The sequence below is a fragment of the Plecotus auritus genome (assembly GCF_963455305.1).
Source record: "Plecotus auritus genome assembly, chromosome: 2".
In the NCBI taxonomy this organism is placed as follows: domain Eukaryota; kingdom Metazoa; phylum Chordata; class Mammalia; order Chiroptera; family Vespertilionidae; genus Plecotus; species Plecotus auritus.
The window spans coordinates 58,902,118-58,918,242 of NC_137771.1; the positions used below are offsets into that span (position 1 = coordinate 58,902,118).

The 16,125-nt window shown below is 40.5% G+C and overlaps 1 protein-coding gene across 1 annotated transcript in view; it reads left to right on the forward strand.

Annotated features, from left to right (window-relative positions):
* GIPC2 (GIPC PDZ domain containing family member 2) overlaps positions 1–16,125 on the forward strand; it is a 76,775-nt gene that overhangs the window by 43,142 nt on the left and 17,508 nt on the right. The window lies entirely within an intron of this gene.

The following is a 16,125-nucleotide window of genomic DNA, read 5'->3' on the forward strand; positions in this document are numbered from 1 at the left end:
TCCCCAGGAAAAGATGCCAGCTTCTCTCAGTACCCAGCACTATTTTAATAAGCCAAATGACGGCCTAGTGTTTATCAGTGTGAAAATATCTTCAGAATTATTCTGGGCCTGCCCTTACTCATCCATGACCCCACCCACTTGATGTTCTTTCCTTTGCTCAGAGAACAGAAATATTCCTTGTGGCTTCTCTAATGGCTCTTTCCTCAGGGTAGTTAATGAACGTGATGGGAGGATGCAGTGGGTCTGGGGAAGTACACTTCTTCCTTGAGCAAGAAAGTGGCAGATCCTAGCCATATGGAATTGGAAAATGTTTTCTGCTTCCGTGTGGTTCTGTGTCATTTAATAGAAATACAGTATAAGGTTACATTACTTGTGGGAGACAGAGATCCAAGAAGATGTAAGGAAAGAATGCTTTATGCCAGTGCTGCTCTGGAAGGACCACTCTGGAAACCACGGCTATGGATAAGGTGATGCTGCGTGGTGCATTGCAGCATCTGAGCTCGCTTCTCACAGAGGAAGGTGGGCCAGCACTTGGATTTCTATCCAGCAGTTCCTTTTGAAGTGGCTTTGCTTGGTAACCAACTTCCCAGGTGTCATAGTATATAAATTGATAGCATGTAGACAGGTTGAGAGAAATAGTATTTGATTTATTTATTATTTAAAAATATTTTTATTGATTTCAGAGAGGAAGGGAGAGGGAGAGATAGAAACATCAATGATGAGAGAGAATTATTGATCAGCTGCCTTCTGCATTCCCCACACTGGGGATTGAGTATATAACCCAGGCATATGCCATGACCAGGAATCGAACCGTGACCTTCTGGTTTATAGGTCAGTGCTCAACCACTGAGCCATGCTGGCTGGGCAGAAATAGTATTTGAGTTAGACTCTGTAAATCAAAGTCATTCTCATAGTACAGCCCAAGGAATATAATTTTCTTTCTACATTTATCTCTGCCTCATAATCTTGTTTTCCAGAGTTAACCTTTTCCTATTTTTTCTTTGTTGCCTCATAAGAATTCCATGAATATATTTGAGAAGAACACTGGGTACAATTTTCCTAAAGAAGGTATATTATTTCAGCATCCTAAATTCTGTGGTGGTGCTGTGGGTTAGGATACCTGGAGGTTGATATTGGAGCAGTGACAGATTTTCATTTTCCAAGGATTCTATGGCAGTTTATCTTAACACAACATAAGTCTGCTGGTTTACGTGCATTTTCCACTCTGTGGGTTGGTCCTTGCCTCTGGGCCCCAGCCTGGGGACTTTTCTCTTAGATGTAGGCCTTACTGCCCTGCCCATTCTTCAGCCCTTAATTGTGCAGTTTATCTTTTTGCCTCTGAGAAAAAGGCAATGCTAGTTTGTTCCACATCCTCTGGCTTCATCCCAGCATATCACTGTTTGCCAGGGAGAGAGTATACTGGTATATACATCTGGAGGTACTTGGGTGACTAGGCTTCCCCCAATTCTCTTGGTCCTAATCTTACTTTTTGCTATGTTTTCTTTCTTCCTTTGTTTTTCTAGCATTATCCTGGATGCATTGACTCAAATTTCATATTTTGTTTTTATTTTAAATGATTATTTGACTGTCTGCCATCTTGGATTTCTACCAGGAGAAAGGGCCAGTCTAGGTGAGGTAGAATTTTTCTCTTTTCTGATTCAAATAGGCCATATTGGCTGAAGCTAAGTCATTTCTGGGATTTTACCAAAAGCTGACAGAAATGGCCATACACTTCAGTATTTTCCTACCCATTTCCCTAAAGATTTAGCCTCAAAAGCATGTGGACTGTGTGCGTCCCATAATCCAGGAGGGAATAGTGTAGTTAGCTGCCTTGTAATGGAGTAACATGGATGATGAACACAACCCAGCTGTGAAGAGGGGCATCCTCCCTACCTGCTACCATTTCCATAGTTAGGTCTACCACTAGTCATATCCCACTTCTAGGGCCATTATGTGTGTCAAGATTTTTTGAGGACTATAGAATAAGCACTATCGAACTTAAGGTAATACGTTTTTCTCCAAAGTTTAACAGTTGATCTCAGAAGACTGTTGATCAAGCCATGGGAAGCTTAGGAACCAAGGTTGTTTCAGGGATATCTGAACCAGGAACCCATCATTGTACCGGCTTAACTGATCCCTTCCCATTATTTTCTGCCTTCATGTTCCTCTGCTCATGATTCAAATTCCTGGGATAGAGGAGGGAACTGATTAGGTCACATGCCCATCTTGATAGTGGGAAGGCAAGCTACATGATTGATAGGCCCACCAAAATCACACATAGTGAAGGGGAAGTTTCCTTTTGGTTAGGAAAAAGGCAGATGCCCACATTATCATTTCTCCTAAGCTGTTACCTTTTGGCAAAGCAGTGTTAGTATTCTCTTGACTTTGAATCGGACTCTAGCCATACATGATACAATCAGTCTGGGTGTATCAGAATGAATCTGGATGGGTGAGTTGGCTTTGGGTGACTGGTCTTAAAGGTTTTTCTGATAGGTGTTGGTTAATATAAAAATGGTTGTCTGACAATGGGCTATCTAGAGACCACGATAGCATCAAAGCATTCTTTCAGGGGAAAGGAAAAGCCATATTCTTATTTGTGCGTAAGGGGCCATGCTCTATAGATATGGACTATACTTCTGGGAAGGTCCTTCATTTATGTATCACACAAATAATTTGAGAAGCTGTTTTAGGTACTCTGCTAGTCATAACAGATGCTAAGAAAGAAGACTAAGTTATAGATTTTGTCTTTTGAGGGCCTCATAGGTGGCTGTTATATACTGAATTGTATCCCCCTAAAATTTCTATGTTAAAGTCCTAATTTCCAGTACCTCAGAACGTGGCTGTATTTGGAGATAGGGTCTCTAAAGATGTAATTAAGTTTAACTGAGGTCTTTAGGGTGAGCCCTAATCAAATTGACTGATGTACTTATATGAAGAGGAAATTTGAACCTGGAGACATAGATGGAGAAAGCCATGTGAACATGAAGATAGTCATCTGCAAGCCAAGGAGAGAGGTCTCAGAAGAAAGCAACTCTGGTGACACCTTGATCTTGGACTTACAGCCTCCAGAAGTATAAGGAAATAAATTTCTGTTGTTTAAGTCAGGTGTTACTTTGTTGTGGCAGCCCTAAGAAAGTAATACAGAGGTCAGTAAGCAAAAAAAAAAAAAAAAAAAAAAAGAAAGAAAAAGAAGAGGTTGTGCAATTTCTTTGACTATGACAGTAGATCATGGCCTCCCTAACAATCTGAAAGGTACAGGTTGGGTATCTTTGCAGTCCTTTGGCCTTGGCAGATGGCAAGAACATGCTACTGATATGTTTTCATTCAACAGATATTTGAATAGTTAGTATATGCTTGTTTTAGGATGCTAGTTGTTGGGATAATAGTCACTGTTATTGAGAGCCTACTCTATTCCATTGCCATACTACATGCTTGGTATATCCATGAATAAGATCCAGTTCTTGCCTACAGCAAGTTCCTGGCTAGTGGGAAGAGATGGATATAAAAAAAAAATAAATTCAATGAAGCTCTTAGAGGTGCTGAAACATACTAGAGGTATAAAAGTGGAGATATCCAGTCTACCTTAGGAGTTTAGGAAACACTTTCTGGAGAAGGGATTTGAGCTGAATCTCTTATTTTTTAATATATTTTATTGATTTTTTTACAGAGAGGAAGGGAGAAGGATAGAGAGTTAGAAATATAGATGAGAGAGAAACATCGACCAGCTGCCTCTTGCACACCTCCTACTGGGGATGTGCCCGCAACCAAGGTACATGCCCTTGACCAGAATTGAACCTGGGACCCTTCAGTCTGCAGACTGACACTCTATCCACTGAGTCATACTGGTTAGGGCTGAGCTGAATCTTAAAAGAGGCTTGCTCAATGAACAAATTAAGGAAGGTTGTCCTAGGGAGTAGGAACAGAATAAGCAAATATGCAAAGGTATGGAGCAGTATTATATATCTGGGAATATGATATATAATATTTGGCCATTCGGTCGATTTGCATATTATGCTTTTATTATTATAGATAAAGAGTAGGTAATGAAAAACTAGTGAAGGGTTTTAGGTAGGGGAGTAACATGATGAGACTTGGATTTTAGAAAGATTATTTGAAGATTGTGTCAGACAGTGGGGTGGGCTATGAGATAAAGATTAGGAAATCCATAAAGATTCAATTGTGTTACTTGAGGAGAAGAAAATAAAATTCTGAATTTAGACATGGAGGTAAGAAATGGTTCAGAGGAATAGACAATAGTTCACTGGCACCATTTGTGCATACCTCTTTTCAGCTTCATGTTCAGTGACATCAAGTTGGTTGTTTAAAATTGGCTATGGAGGGGTATTTACATCACAGAAATAAGCAAGTGCTGTAAATTGAAGTTTTGTAGCCTGGAGAGGTGATTGTTAAATATTTACCTGCATACCACTCACTGTTATGAAGGTAGAATTAGTTACCCACTGGAAGTAGAGGTAAAGGAAAAGAAATTGCAAATGATGACGCACAGATTTGTGGCTTGTGTGAGGGACTGAGTGTGGTGCTATTCTTTGAAATGAGGAATTCTTTAAAAAAAGAAGATTTGAGTGAGGACATAGAGAAGAAGTTAAACGTATAGTACAATTTTGGATCTTAAAAATTTGAAATCTGTGGGGTAATTCTGTTGGATGTTGAGAACAGGGGTGTAGGGAATGGGATTTATGAGTATAGTTGTATGCTGTTTAACAACAGGGATACATTTTGAGAAGTGTTATTAGGCGACTTTGTAGTTGTACAAACATCGGAGTGCACTTGCACAAACCTAGATGGTATAGCCTACTACACACCTAAGCTACATGTTATGGCCTATTTCTCTATAGGCGAGGAAAAATAAATTCTCCTTTACTCTTTGAGTTGTTGGGTTTTAGGTAGGAGGCCCCGATTACCCCTCAGGAGCAGGGGGAGGTGGAGAAGCTCTGAGGGTCAATCGGGGCCAGCAGCTGCCACTTGCACCTGCTGATGGTGCCAGCAGCAGGTGCGAGTGCTGGGCGGGACTGTGGTGCATGGAAGCAAAGAATTTTCAGTAACCACCAGAGGCTCACCCTGATGACAGCGACTGGCACCCCACCTTTGTCTGGCGCCCCTGCTCATCTGTTCCACCATCCCACTGCGGCCGATGCCTGTCATGTTCCATGCTCTGCTGCCTGCTGCCAACACCTACCATGTTCCATGAGTGCCCCCTGGTGGCCAGCACACGTCATAGCGACCGGTTGTTCCGTTTTTTGGTTGTTCTGCCGTTTGGTCTATTTGCATACTAGGGTTTTATATAAATAGATGTGTGTGTATCTATATCTATTTATCTACATATAGATATTATATACTTATGGGTCATGATATAATACACATATTTCTCACTCTGTGCCATTGCAAAAAACATTTGAAAGCCACTGGTTTAAATGACTCCCTTATTGAAAGTCTGTAGTTTAATGGGAATTCTCCCCTATCCAGCATGGTTTCTCTTGGTCATCTGCTTTCTGATCCAAATTTTCCTTCTTCTAGCCATGAGTTGATGGCAACCGTCCCAGTCCTTATCAAGTAGCGGCTGGAATGTCCCTGGTGCTATTTTCTTTCTTTTCTTTTTTAAGGGCATGGCTCATTTCCTCCCTCTTTTGCCAATGAAAAGGAACATGTCTCCACAATGAGCTCAAACCTGCAGAGTTTGCCCTGTAAACCCAGATTTCCCCAAAGCTATGAAAATTCACTCTTTCATTTAACTGGCTTTAGGACCAGACTAGCTCAACTGGTTTGTTTTCCTATGAGGCCTTTTAATGGCAGGAAAATAATTATTAAATGCATGAGGCTTTGATTCCATTTTACTTAGAGGAATTTCTGTTTGGTTTATCCTGGAGACTTTTTAAAATTTGCAATTGTTGCTCTTCATGAAAAGAGGTTTGTGGAAAGAGGCCTGAAATGTTTCTGTAAAGTGTTTTGAAAGTGAGAAAGGGAATTGAAAGAAAGTTTACTTCCTAAAGCACGGATAGTCTTTATTTTGGGGTTAGATTTTGTAACAGCCCTCTGGTCTCTGTCTTCTTTTAGAGGCTTCATTTCTGTGCTATGTGCCCATCGGAATAGGATGTTCAGTATGTGAATTATGTCTGAGTCCTTTGAGTCATTCACAGCTGGAAAACTCGGACCTCAACTTCGTGATTCAGCTTAATGGATGCACTCGTTTTTAAAGATTAAATACATTGGATTTTAAAAGATTAAATACATTGAAACTCTGGCTTTTAAGTTTTATATGACTTTTTAGATATCTCAAACATTTATAAATATATTTTATTGATATTTCACAGAGAGGAAGGGAGAGGGATAGAGAGCTAGAAACATCGATGAGAGAGAAACATCGATCAGCTGCCTCCTGCACACCTCCCACTGAGGATGTGCCCGCAACCAAGGTACATGCCCTTGACCGGAATTGAACCCGGGACCTTTCAGTCCACAGGCCAACGCTCTATCCACTGAGCCAAACCGGTTTTGGCTAGATATCTCAAACATTTAGATATTTCAAACTTTCTATTATTCATGCTATTTCAAAGGACAAATGTTTGTGGTGCCTTTTCATATATATTGATCTCTATCAGATATCCTGGAGAATATGGACAAAGTTACAAAAGAGAAAACAAAAGTGCAAGTCATTAAGTACATACACTCTGCCTCATAAGGCTGATAATGTGGCGTCAGGTGAATTAAATAAACCTTTCTTTGCTTTGGTTACCGCACACATAAAACTGAAGATGAGGATAGTATCTGCCACACTGGGCTGTTGTGCATTTTAAAATGATAAACATCTGTAAAAATCATAGAACAGTCCTTAATGCAGAGTAAGTCCAATAAATGTTAGCTGATATTACTACTATTACTATGAAGGTGTAACCTTCTCTTTAAGTAGTAAATTTAGAAACAAGATGAACCTACATGAAACAGGAAAACCAATGTGGGTGAGTTGCTGATTAGCAAGTGTTTGTTGAGAATTCTGGTACTCTTCCAGATCCTGGAAAGACAGATGGTAATATCACATCTCATATCAAATAGTGAAATATATCAGTCTATCATTGTCATAGCTGCGATTTACTTTTCTAAGTACTTGCTAAGTTGGAAATCCTTACAACCATTCTAGAAGGGTAAGCAATTTGTTCCAGGTTTTGGAGCTATCTGGTCAGTGAGGGAGGCAGGCTTCTAACCGTGGCAGTGAGTCTCTGGAGCCAGCTTTCTCAGAACTATTATTTGTCAGCACATTTATTGTCCTCCAGGAGCTTACAATTTACATAAAGGAGCAGGTGCCTTAAGAATCAAGTAATCAAAAGAGGGGACAACTGTAATACTTTCAACAGAAAACATAGATTAGAAAGAAAAAGAATCAAGTAATTGCCCTGGCTCAGGTAGCTCAGTTGATTAAAAATGTTGTCCCCATACATCAAGGCTGTGGGTTTGATCTCCGGTCAGGGCACATACAAAAATCAATCTGTAATTGCATAAATAAGTGGGACAACAAGTCATATTCTCTCTCTCTCTCTCTCTCTCTCTCTCTCTCTCTCTCTCTCTCTCTCTCTCTCTCTCTCCCCTTCCTCTCTCTCTCAAACCAATAAAAAAAAGAATCAAGTAATTCTATTAATAGCAGCAATAGCTACCATTTATTGAATGCTTATTAGAAGCAATATGGTGTTGCGGTCTAGAGCATAGACTCTGGGTTTAATTTCTGTCTCTGCTGCTGATTACCTGTGTGATCTTGGACTAGTTACTCCCTCTATGCCTGCTTAGTAATCCATAAAGTGTTGTGAGGATTAAATGAGTTAATGTATGTAAAGTACTCAGGATAGTGCTTGGCACATAGTGCTACATAAATATTAGTCATTGCTACAAGGACTACTACTCTTAGGGCCTGATTTAATCCTCATGCCATTCCTATGAAGTTTTCCAGATAAGTGACTGAGGCTTTGGGCAATTAAATACCTCACTGAGGTCACTCAGTGGTGGGCGGGAAGTGCAAGGATAACACTCCAGTGCTCTTTGCTCCCCAGGCTGGTGCTCTTAATGTTATGTGTTACTGCCTTTTTAGAACTGTGATGTGTGCTGTAATGCAGATTTAAGCAAAATGGAATTCTGCTGACTTGTCCATGATTGGGAGGGGTTCTAAAGCTTAGAGTGTGAGGGTGGCTGGGATAAGTGGTAATATTGGGAAGGACTTCCCCAAAGAGAAAGCCATGGGACAGATGATGTTTGGCAGGTCCCACTATTATCAGGGACCAGTGTCCCATTCCCATGTAACTTCCCTTGCGAGGTGACGGGATGCCCGACAGAGTTGCAGAGGGATGTTAGAGCTGTAAGAGCCGTGGCCTTGCAACCTGAGGTGAAAGACTCCCTGTGCCTGGGATTGGCACACTGACTTCGACAGAGAGCTTCAGGGTAAATCTGTGTACACTTCTGAGCCTAAGATCAGCCCTCCAGATCTTGAGAGGGGGAGAGACTTCTCAAGCATAACCAAGACTCAATTTCTCACCAAACCTGTGGTGCAGGGAGCTTAAGGTCAGGTTCAGTCTGACATTTCTTTTTTTCCAGAATTGTGGGTAAAATTTAAATCCACTACAGAAATTTAAATGGGTGTTGCAGAAAAGGGAAAGATACCAGCAGGCTGGACTAGGTGAGAAAGATTCCTAGAGAAGATTGCACTTGAACTTGGCCGTGGGAGGATGGTTTCCTATGGGAAGTGTTCAGGACAGTAAAGAGTCTAGCCTTGGAGGGACTGTAGCAAATCAGGCTGCAAAAGTAGCTCCAGGCCATAGTAAGAGGAGCTCGGAAAACTAGGAGGGGGACCTGAGCTTGTCTTAGAGGATAATAGGGAGTCATTTTGATATTAGAACTGAAGAATGACGTGATTTTAAGGAATTAAGCCCAGAGGAACAATGAAGCCATATCTGATTAGAGGAGAAGCCATGTAAGAGGCCACTGCAACAGTTCAGGGGTAAATGATAAGGGCTGGGATTAGGGGCAGCAGTGGGAATTCAAAGAAAAGAAAAAATCCTGGGTAATATTGTAAAGGCAGAAATGGGGGTTGAGGTACATTGATGATCTTTAGCTAAAGCAGACAGGAAAGTTGAGAAGAAGCAAATGTGACTCCCAAGATTTCTACCTCGAGAGCCTGTGATAAAAGTGATAATTAGAAATGAGGCAGTTGGGGAATGTCAGGGAGAAAAGTTCAGTTTGAGATGTTTTGCATTTTATCTGACATTGGCACTCTTTTTCATGTTTTTTTTTTTTTTTTTTTGGCAAAGGTTTAAAGTGTTCACAATGACAAATTTTGCCAGTTAATCTTTTTATGTCAGCGTTTGTTCTGCCCTTCTTATATCTAGTTAGACATGCCTTTGGCATCTACCACAGAGACACTATGGAAAAAGATAAATGAAGAGCAAGTTCTTTTGTGGGGTGTGGCAGATGTGTTAGATGAATTCTGAGTGTAACTGATACATGTGTGTCCAATGTAAAGACCCAGATGGACAAATACCCTGGCTAAATATGCACTCTTTTCTACTCTAATTGTTGTTGACCTAAGAGTATCCAAACTTATAGAGAATTTTTATAAAAACTTATTTGAGCCAAGCAGAGGATACAATATGCTTAAAAGCAAGATCTCAACAGACTGAGAAAGATGCTTCTCAGGATGACCATTGTACCTTCTTTTCTGCATTTGGAATTAAGGAGGGAACAAAAGGAAGATTATTGAAGACAAAAGAAAGCAAGGTGGGGATTGGATTACAGGATAGTTAACAGGGTTATGCGCTTTTGAGGGTGGTTTCTTTTCTGAGGGGTCTGATGAGAGGCATTTTAAAGGTGTGTTAACCTAGATGCATCGAAACAATTGACTTGCTTAAGGCAAAGATAAACCTTTTACTAAAGAAGTTATATGTCTGGGGCGTGACCTGCCCATTTAGGAATTTATGATCACATTACTCTATGAGGTTACTTTCCACACAACCTCTTTTCATCCACATTGTAAACTCTCACTAATAGAAAATGTAGTAAATGCTCACGTTTTTAATCTGAGAAAAGTGCAATTATCATAATTTATAATACTAAAATCATTGTAATCTGTATTTCCCAAGACACCCTAAACAGTGATTGACTTCTTAGGACGATATTTAAGGAGCATTTAGAATGAATATCAACTATAGAGTAGAAGGTAGTTAACAGCGTTCAGCTGTTTTTAAGTTTAGCAATTAAAATAGGAATGTAGGGATCAAAAATGATGCTAAAATGTAAGTGGCTTCCTTAATTTGTTGAATAGTATGAGTTTAATATAACTTATCAGAAAAACAGCAATGATACCAATAATACATATTTTATCAGAAAGTATTTGTAAATTGGTAGTTATATAATTATAGGAAAATGGATTTAAGGAATTATGCTCAAGCTCTGGCTGGGTGCTCAGTTGGTTTGAGTGTCATCCTGATATGTCCAGGTTTCGGGTTTAATCCCTGGTCAGGGCACATATAAGAATCAACCAGTGAACACTGGCTGGGTAGCTCAGTTGATTAGAGCATCCCCCCCCCCCCCCCCCCGCACCTGATATACCAAGGTTGTGGGTTGATTCCAGGTCAGGCACATATAAGAATCAAGCAATGAATACATAAATAAGTGGAATAATAAATATCTCTCTCTCCTCTCTCAAAAAATTTTTTTTAAAAAAACAATCAACCAATGAATGCTCAAAATAAGTGGAACAACAAATTGATCTGTCTCCCCTTCTCCCCCTCCCCTCTCTTCTCTCTCTCTCTCTCAAGTCAATAAATTAAAAAAAGGAGAAATTATGCTCAAAATTGTGGTTGGAGTATGTTTTCAGAAAATGTTAAGTGGATAAGCAATTCTTGTTATTTATAAAAAAATGTTATATTAAGTGAAAAGGCAGATTATAAAACAATGTATAGTACTATCCCATTTGTAAAAGCTATCTTTAAATGTAGAAGAAAAATGACTTACAGTGTATGCATGTTGAAATGTTAGCAGTTATCTTTACGTGTTGAGTTTATTAATAATTTCTTCCTTTCTTTAGGCTTCTTGTGTTTTTTACATTTTAAATATAAAATGAACAGACTAATTTTCATAACCAGAAAACAATTATTTTAAAAATGGATGCTAGCATTCCTAGGCTAAGAAGTAGAGAAACTGAATCATTCCACTTTTAGTGGCTTTATAATTTCTAACTATATGATTATTCTCATTTTAAACAGTTTTCTTTAATATTATTATAAATGGGTCTTATGTTAGAAATGTGGTAGAATATCACATTGTATTATCTCTTTAAATTGCCAGGATTGTTTTTGTAATACTTTTAACTTTTTAAAGGCCAGGGGGAAATATGTGTAATAAATCATAATAAAAGTTAGATTCAATTTTTTAGTTTTGAATTCCCATGATAAAATCATACTGTGGAATAAAAGAATTATAAAAGGGTAAAAAGAAAATATTTTAGCCATCACTCTTTTAAAAAAAAACTTTCATATATTAGAATTTATAGATCTAGAATCTGTTTTTTAACATAGTTTCCTCTGGGTTAAAGATATGCACCTTCTTCCTAGACATACACATTAACTGTTGCCGGTAGTTTCAGGGAGTTATAAAAACACAGCTAAGTGTTTCTCAAATGACACTTTAACCAAAGAACAAAGAGATTTTGAGTACAGCTATTCCACTTCTGACACTTGTCCTGCACTGTTCAGTCTCCTCAAAGGAACAGTTAAGAGCAACTTTGTATGTTTTTTGTGGGATTGGTTCGTGTGTTGCCAGACCTCATGATCCAACAGACAACTGATGCCTTGCACATGTGGCCTCCTCTTGCTTCCTTTTTCTTGCTTTTTATTTGTCCCAGTACCGCTTTAAAACTCGATATAACAGAAATCCATAGCTATTCTAAAGAAATCTGAGAAATGTTGGAGAGAGGAAGGACACATGGACAAAGGGACTGTACAGTCAAAATGTTGAATTCTGGGATGTAAGCTAGGTTTTGTCAAACTACTCTGAGAAAAGTGTGTGTGTGTGTGTGTGTGTGTGTGTGTGTGTGTGTGTGTGTGTGTGTGTGTATTGTATGTATTGTATGTATGTTGGTGGTGAAAGTAGGGTAGGGAGCACATGAGCTGTCTATGGACAGTGCCATTTGTGTATGCCCAAGCTCATAGGAATATGTCAGTCTCCAAGAGAAACTTAGAATGTGTGTTTTTATGAAAAATCTTTTAAATTAGATATGCATTAAGGCTGTGATTATATACAGAGGATAATAGAACTCTGATTTGTGTCCAACTTTTAAATGTTGGCAACTAATTAAAAAACCAGAGAACATTGCATACGTCACAAACATGTCTATGGACCACATGTAACTATGGACTCCCTGTTTGCAGCCTTGGCCTAAGAGAATTGTCTTTCATCCTCGAGTCCTTTGCTCTGGTGGCATCTGTGCACACTAAGCTCCTCAGGTACCCAGAGTGAAGAAGGTTTCAAGTGAATCATTCCCAGGAGGGGCAGAAGCTTAGTGAGCGGAGAGTCACCCCGTTGGGAGGGACTCTGAACCATAAGCTCTCCATTCCTTGCTTTTGGAGTCTTTGCATCCATGGCCTGGAACCCTTTTCCTTCTCCTTCCTTTTCCCACTTAGTTTTGCTATTTAATCCTGGATGGTTGGGTCTCTGCTTGGACATCACTTCCTCCAAGACGTTTCAGGCTCATGAGAATGAAGCATGAGTGCCCACTTGGACCTTTATACCATCCCTCCTATGAATTACTAAATTGAGGTGATGACATCTGTTCCTTGTGAATTTCATGAGTGTGAATCAACCTGTGAGACTCAGGTCTGCTTTGGGAACACTGGAAAAAAAGGAAAAGACAAGAAAAGTAAAGCATTTCTGAGCCTGCAATGCTGAGGAACATTGGTGACCACGTCCCACAAAATCCACCCTGAGTTGCCATTTGGCCACTCTTTCGATGTTTCTCATGATGTGTAACTCCAGAGATGGAAGTTACAGACATGGATGAGTGAATTTGGTGAGGTAGCTTAGTTCACCCTACATGGGTGGCTAGGGGAGGGGGCTGCATGTTTCCTTTTCTATGATGGAGTAGTGATATGTGTGGGCACTTGCTCACGTGATGTCATGTAACTCTAATAGGGGGATTTTGTGTGTGTGGGGTCGTTGTCCAATAAAATGGACTCTGGAGGGCCTCCAGGGCTGAGGGCCCCCAGGATGAGCTGGGCTTAAACTCAGCCACTTGGTGGAGTCTGAGAAGAGCAAGGGGAGGGTCATCTGTTGTTTCTACCGCCCTGTAAATTGAAGGGGAAAGTCATAGTTTTATAGAAAAGATAAAATAGAATAAAAAAGAGACCTTTGTATTTGAAGTGACAATTTTCTGAATAATGGAAGAGAGCCCTGGTTGCATGTTTCTCACTCTAAGAGAGAAAACCAGTGTGTATAGTGCAGATGGGGAGGGAGTGGGAAGAGCAGATCACTCTCTCCAGCAGCTCTGTTTAACACCAGCCAGGCCAGTGGGCTGAGCACCTTTTAAGCATTAGCCCTTTGAATGCTTACAGGGGTCCTCAAACTTTTTAAACAGGGAGCCAGTTCACTGTCCCTCAGACCGTTGGAAGGCCGGACTATAGTTTAAAAAAAAACTATGAACAAATTCCTATGCGCACTGTGGGCCTGGGACGAGTCGTCTGCTAAGCAGGACAGGAAGCGGCACCCGGCGGGCCGGATAAATGTCCTCGGGCCGCATGTGGCCCGTAGTTTGAGGATGCCTGGAAAACAATACTGTACCCAAGTGCTTTTCTCATTTTACTGAAAAGGACTGATTCCTCAAGGACATAATTTGTATATGGAGGAGCTGGGGCTTTAAACTCAGGTTCTCTGAGTCTCAAGTCCAGCTCTTGTTCATTGAGCAACCATTGGCATAGCTGTGTCTGTCTGTGCCCACCTCCCTTTGAAATCGTGGCTCTGCCCTGCTATGAAAGCTGTGGTCTGTACTCCAGGCCAACGGGGGCCCTCTTGGGACCAGAGCAAGACCTTGTGCAGAAGCAGGAGAATGCCGGGCTTCCTCCCTTGTCATCCTATGTCAGCTGGGGATCTAAGTCATGTTGCATGTGCTCCTCCTGAAAATAGGGCTTTGGCTTCTGTCAGTCCTTCTTCTTTCCCTGGGGTTCACGGTAGGACTAGAGACATATCTTTTTTGTCTCCTCCATTTCCCCCTCTCTCTGATATAGCAGAGACTGGGATTGGCCTGTTTACTGAAAATGCTAGTTGAAATGGGGTGTTATAAACAATGAAACAAGTGTTTATAAACATTTTAAGACCTATAACTATACATTCTTTTACCACTTATGATATAAAAGACCCTTTCTTTGCCCTAACTGGTTTGGCTCAGTGGCTAGAGCGTTGGCCTGCAGACTCAAGGGTCCCAGGTTTGAATCCAGTCAAGGGCATGTACCTTGGTTGCGGGCACATCCCCAGTGGGGAGTGTGCAGGAGGCAGCTGATCGATGTTTCTCTCTCATCGATGTTTCTAACTCTCTATCCCTCTCCCTTCTTCTCTGTAAAAAAATCAATAAAATATATTTTAAAAAAAGACCCTTTCTTTGAGTAGAAGACACAAATTGGAGCTCTAGTATCCTCCTTATGTAATCACAACCTTCATGCAAGTCTATGGGTTCTGTTTCATTTTTTAAAAACCAGATATGTGAAATGAATGTTGAAAGATATTTTTTTTCTAATCTCCTAACATCATCGTGCCCACACCTAATTTTTTTTTTCTTTTTTTTTTGCAACTCACTCTTATGGAGTCTTTCCAAAGCAGTTAACCTAGTTTTCCTAGCAATAATAACTTTCTGTTTCACACCTACCAGCTCATGTACTTTTAAATTAAATTACATAATTAGAGTAGCAGATATAATTGCCACAAAAGGGCTTGGGAGCACACAGGATTGCTTCTTGGTGCCTAGGAGCAGCTGTGAGTGTCCTGTGCCCCAAGTGACCTGCTGCAGGCACTCAGCATGCTTGGGGGAGGGGAGGGGGGAAAGCCCCAGGGGAATCTAGGGGGTCCAGCTACTTCAGGCCCCTTCCTAGTGTCTACTGTGCGAACTGAACCCCTCTGATTATCCAGTCCCTAGAGAGGCCCCATGCGGATGCATTAATGAGAAGTGAAGTGGCTGATGATTTAGGGCTTGGCCTGGTTGGTTAGACATGCTTAGGAAGGCCAGCATCCCCAAAGTAGGCTGACTGAAAATTTTCACAATCTTAAAAAAATTAAAAAACCACAGAACTTATTCCCCCCACCCCCTGTGGGCAAATAGAAGTATCCTGCCTGTTTTCATGTATAAACTGGTTGATACATATTCCTAAATCATAGGATCATAAAGATGGCTTCTGTTTCCTCAGCGGTGAAAACTGCCTTTTTGGAGGCCTCCAAGCCAGAACGTAAAATTTAACTTCTGCTTTGGTGCCACCAAGTGGTTGGTTGTGAGATACCATGCTCGAAGAGAAAGCCGAATAAACACTGCGATAACAAGAAATCTGAGCTGAAGAGGCAGAACACAGAGGATTTTTAGGGCAGTGAAACTATTTTGGATGAGATTACAATACTGGATACATGTCATTAATTATTTGTTCAAACCTACAGAATGTACACCATCAAGAGTGAACCCTAACCTAAACTATGAACTCTAGGTGATAACGTATCAGTATAGATTTATTGATTGTTAACAGTGTGCCACTATGGTGGGGGATGTTGATAACGGGGGAGGTGATGCATATATGGGGGTAGGGAGTGTATGGAAACATCTGTACTTTATGCTCACTTCTGCTGTGAACCTAAAACTGCTTAAAAAAAAAAAAAAGCTTATTGCCCCAGCTGGATGGCTCATTTTGTTGGAGTATCTTCCTGTACAACCAATTATTGTTTCTCTCTCTCTCTCTCTCTCTCTCTCTCTCTCTCTCTCTCTCTCTCTCTCCCTCCCTCCCTCTCCCCTCTCTCTAAAATCAATAAACATATCCTCAGGCGAGGATTTTAAAAAAGCTTATTAATTTAAAAAATATTTCATTCTCCATATTTTCCCCCTTGAGC